Source organism: Ursus maritimus, unplaced genomic scaffold (assembly GCF_017311325.1).
Source record: "Ursus maritimus isolate PB19 unplaced genomic scaffold, ASM1731132v1 scaffold_25, whole genome shotgun sequence".
In the NCBI taxonomy this organism is placed as follows: Eukaryota; Metazoa; Chordata; class Mammalia; order Carnivora; family Ursidae; genus Ursus; species Ursus maritimus.
The window spans coordinates 3,323,626-3,328,662 of record NW_024425008.1 but is presented as its reverse complement, the minus strand read 5'-3'; the positions used below and the strand labels follow the sequence as shown (position 1 = coordinate 3,328,662).

The following is a 5,037-nucleotide window of genomic DNA, read 5'->3' as shown; positions in this document are numbered from 1 at the left end:
ATCACCTGCTCCAGGACCTGCCGAAGCTGCTCGGGGCCCAGCGGGGCCATGCGAGTGGCGCTGTCCCTCTGGCCGAGAGTCGCCCGGCCGCCGCCGCCGCCGTCCTCGCTGCCGTCCTCAGCCTCGGGCTCCGCGTCCGCCATGGCAGCCGACACTGGGACTCGAACCCATGCCGCCGAGCGACGGCGGCTTAATTATGCGTCACCTGGGAAAGGGGCGGGGTAGGGACTACGAGTGCCCCGCAGGCCAAGACACCTCGGAAGGCGACCGCACCTGGACGAGTGGGTCGGTGGGTGGGGTCTGAGTTGGTCCCGCCCCATTGCCTCTTGGCCAAAACCAGAATGAGTTTATTCGACTCTCACTCGTCACAGATGTATTTAATTCTCAAATATCACTCTTCCAGGAACTAGATAGGATCTCCCAGGCGAAGGTCTCCGGAGTTCCAGAGCCGCTTAGCCTAGCATCACACTATCCAGAAGTTCTCAAGGTCATGTGCATTAGAGCCACAGAAGATCCTGTCTGGTCCCACCTTAAGAGCTTCTGATTAATAGATCTGGCAGCGGACCCTAAGTGTGCTTTTATATATATATACATATATACATATATATATACATATATATATGAGTTGTTTTTTTTTTTAAGTAGGCTTCTTGTCCAACGTGGGACTTGAACTCAGGACTCTGAGATCAAGCATCACATGCTCCACCAATGGGCCAGGCACCCCCAAAGTGTGCATTTTTTAAGGGAGTAGGGGCAGAGGGAGAGGGAGAGAGAGAATCCCAAGCGGGCTTGATCCCACCACCCAGATCACCACCGGAGCGGAAATCAAGTCTGACGCCCAAGTAACTGAGCCACCTAGGTGCCCCCCAAAGTGTGCATTTTTAACGAGTGTGCACCCAACCCCAAATTGTTCCCAGGTCAACCCACTCATTCAGACTGGACACCCTTTAAGGGCCAAGATGATATTTTACTCAGTGCTCAGCTTAGGCCCCAGCCCAGAGTGCAAGATTAGGGAATGAATGATGCATGGATAAATAGGAAGGAGGAAGGAAGGAAGGGAGGAAGGAAAGGGGGAAGGAAGGAAAGGAGGAAGAAGGGAGGGAGGGAGGGAGGGAGGGAGGGAGGGAGGAAAGGAGGGAGGGAAGGTCGGAAGGAAGGTCCCCATCCCTTTCCACATTTCAGTCCCATCCATCCCAGCTCTATCACTTCCTCTTCAGCCCAACCTTTCCCAATCTCCCCTCCTCTTTACTCTCCTGGTGCTGTGTGTTCTTCCCATGGAGTCTTGCAGATGCTGGTGTGTGCTCCTTTCTTGGCTCCCCTCCCCAGAGAGGGCAGTAGGGCCATTGGTTGGCAAACAGTTATTAAGCACCTGCTGGGTGAGTCACCTTCCCTGCCTTCAGCACTGTCCTGCCCTCTGTATACAGTCTAGGCAGGAAAAGGAGGAAGAAACTGGCATTTACAGTAGAATATGATGAGTGTCTAGATTCCCACAAAAGGGGGAGACTGGGGAGCCAGGCTGATGTTCGAGAAGCTTCTGGTAGATCTTCTGATCATTTTTTTCTCCACGTGGCCATTGTCATCATCATAGTTACGATTCATGTTGCATTCACCAAGCTCCCTGCTGTGTTCTAACTTAATTCATTAGAGGCCTCACTAAGGACTGGCCAGAGGGGAGATCAGATTTGTGGAATTTGTTTAATTCCTCAATCCTTTCTTTTTTTTTTTTAACTTTGAAAGAAAGACTTTCTCATTTTCCCATCCTCAGGTGTCAGAAAGGTCCTCTCTGACCCCTAAGCCAAGAACTGCCCTCCCCGTCTAGAGCAGAGTATCACCATTTCATCACGTTTTTGAGCCTGTAGGGGGAGGGAGGAGGACTTTTCCTGGATGCTCCTAGGTTTGGTCTTTAGGGGGTCTGTGAATTAAAGTGACGAAAGACAGATTAACAAGAGAAAAGGCAAAATTTAATCATGCATTTTTATTCACGTACCTAGGGAATTCACAGAAAAATGTGACTCAAAGAGGCAGGTAGAACGCGGGGCCTATGTACTATCATAATAGGGGAAGGGAAGAGGGGAAGGGCACTTATGGGAAACCAGATGCCTTTTAGGAAAGATAAATGGACCCTTACCAGAGTAGATGGGAGATATGAGTTTTGTGACAATCGCTGTGTAGGTGTGATGGCAAGGTCTCTCCAGGGACAGGAGTCCATCTTTCCTTATTGCTCCCAGGGAAGGGGATTTATGACAATTGAATTCTTTTGAATTCTTTGGGAAGGCTCTACTTTTAGGCAGATAAGACTTTTCAGGAATTCAAATGGCTTCTGCTCAGAATAATTTTTATTTTGGACCCCTTCAGGCCTTGTTAGGTCGGCGCGATGCTCTGAGGGCAGCAACGGCAGCCAGCTCCTCCTCTGCTGGGTCAGACAAGGTGCCTGGCACACATGTCCAAGGCGTGACAACCAAAGTGTCTGTACTCATCAGCAGCCCCAGGTTCTCCTTCTAACTAACTGTTCGTAAGAACAAGGGTTCCATCACTAGCATTTAGTGAGCACTTTTAATACATGCTGAGCACTTGCCAAGGGCTTTGTGCCCCTGGTCTGTGGCCTTGAGCCACTACGGAATTCCACCAGAGCTTAACACGCATTTGAGAAACGAACAGATGATCTAGTAGACATTCTCCCTGGGTATTTTTCAAACATGGCTAGAGATCCTGCTAGACCCTGATATAAACTGGCATTGACCCTAAAATAACTGGCTTTTGTGTTAAACTAAACATGCCTGACTATGCCCCGAGACTTGAACCGGCAGGGAGAAATTCATCCGGCTGCCTTCTGGCTGCAAACTGCAGAACCAAGAAGGGAAAAAATGTGAAGCCTAAGACCGCTCTGAAAAGCAAGAAAGTAGCAAGAGAAGGTTTCCAGATGCTTCCCCAACCAGAAGACCTCACTAAAAACATGGCAGTCGTTGGTGGGTCGTTGTCTCCAGGGGGGGTCGGGATTTGTGTCTCTCTTTTACTGGTCTGCTTCCCACCTAGAATCAGGAAGGGTATGCAGTAAGAAGGCGCTGCCTAAGCATTTGTGGAATGAATTAATTCCAGGCCTGCATTTTCAAGTCTAAGAACACCGTGAACCCTGGAGACTGCACCGAGGGCCCATAGAAGCTCTACATTAGAAAGCAACTGGCGGTGGCATCTGAAAGCATCCTTAAAAAAAAGACCCCAATGACAGCTGCAGGTGTGCACAGCGTGCGGGGATTTGGAGGGATGAACACGCGCGGGATCCTGCCCTTTCTCCCCACTGGCTGCCCCAGCCAACTTCTGGGCCGAGTCCGGAACGATTCCGGATTCCGCGGCTCTCTCCCGTGTGCGACTAACAGCCCTTGAAAAGCATATTTAAAAAAAGAAAAGAAAAGAGAAAAGAAAAGAAAAGAAAAGAGAAAAGAAAAGAAAAGAAAAGAAAGGAAAAGAAAAGAAAAGAAAAGAAAAGGAAAGAAAAGGAAAGAAAGGGTAAAATGAATTGAGAAATGGGAGGACGCGAGAAAAGCGGAAACCCCAGTGGCCCGTACGGGGATCGAACCCGCGACCTTGGCGTTATTAGCACCACGCTCTAACCAACTGAGCTAACCGGCCACCTGATGTGGATCTTCCTCCGCTGAACTTACAAGGTTTCTGCGCCTGCGCGGGGTGGGCAGTGGGTTCACTGCCTCTACCCCAGTTGCCGCTGTCGTCATCCCCGTGGCCATCCCCATTGGCCAGAAGAAAACACCGAAACTCTTTAAGGGAGGTGGCTTCTCACAACCAATGGGAGGCTCTCAGGGGGGAATGCAAATTATGCCTTAGACCTACGAGGCTTGGTTCGGGAATAGCATTTTCAAATATCGCGACTCAATGGTATTTTTATCTCCGAGAATCCTTCCAGCGTGGAAACTTCGTGTATCAAGAGCTTTTGGTGTGGCTAAATAAAGCCTAGAAAATGCTGAAAACCAGATAAAGAACAAAACAACCACCGAATTCCCCACCACCCCAAAACAACGGCCGCCGAGGTCTTGGTATCTTTCCTGAAAATCTTTTCTCACTGCGCAGGTGTATTTAAAAATGTGTATTTGGCATTCAACCTCGTTAAAAGGAATATAATTTTTTATCTTTTTGTACTTAATACTCCGTCATTATCATATCCCTAAGCAATTGCAAATGTCATTTTAAATAGCTCCTCAGTGTTTCCTTGAGTGGGTAAGCCATAGTCTCCCCAATCCCCCCCCCCTTTTTTAAAGTCTGGAAAATGTCTTCATTTTGCCCTCTCTTGTTAACACTGTGTTTCGAAGGACAAGAATGGATGAGTGGAGGCAAAAACAGGTAGAGCCCTCCGGGCAAAGGGGACTGTCTGGGATGTCAGGTATCTTGTCCATTTTGCTTATAGCTGAATGTCCAGAGCCTAGGCACTACCTGGAATAGTAAGCATTTAATAAATGGGAGTCAGGGACGCCTGGCTGGCTGTCAGTAGAGCATGTGACACTTGATCTTGATGTCATAAGTTTGAGCCCCACCTTGGGGGATAGATTGTACTTAAAATTTAAAAAAAATAATAAATAGGAATCAGAGTGATGAATGAGCTAATTGCAAAGTCGCAGCATTCTTTTAAAGATTTTATTTAGTTATTTGACAGAGAAAGAGCAGAAATGCCACAGAGAGAGGGAGAAGCAGCCCCCTCCCCCAGCAGGGGGCCTGAAGTGGGACTCGATTCCAGTACTGGGCTCATGACGTCAGCCGAAGGCAGTTGCTTAACCGACTGAGCCACCCAGGTACCCCTTGATGTCACATTTTAAAACAAGTCAGATTAAGTCATTTCTCTGTTCAAACCCTCCCCTTCTGGCCCAGCCCTGATAAGGTTGCCAGATTTAGCAAACAATTTAGTGTATGTCCCATGCGATATTTGAAACAAAACCGTATTAGTTGTTTGTCTGAAATTCACCTTTAACTGGGCATCCTGTACCTATCTGGCAAGCCTACACCCAAAGCAGCACCCATTTGAAAGACAGCCCC

At 48.4% G+C, this 5,037-nt stretch overlaps 1 non-coding gene across 1 annotated transcript; it reads right to left on the bottom strand.

Annotated features, from left to right (window-relative positions):
- Positions 1-3,553: 3,553 nt before the first annotated feature.
- TRNAI-AAU lies at positions 3,554-3,627 on the bottom strand. Its single transcript has one exon. It is a non-coding gene; the product is annotated as a tRNA-Ile (tRNA).
- Positions 3,628-5,037: the final 1,410 nt, after the last annotated feature.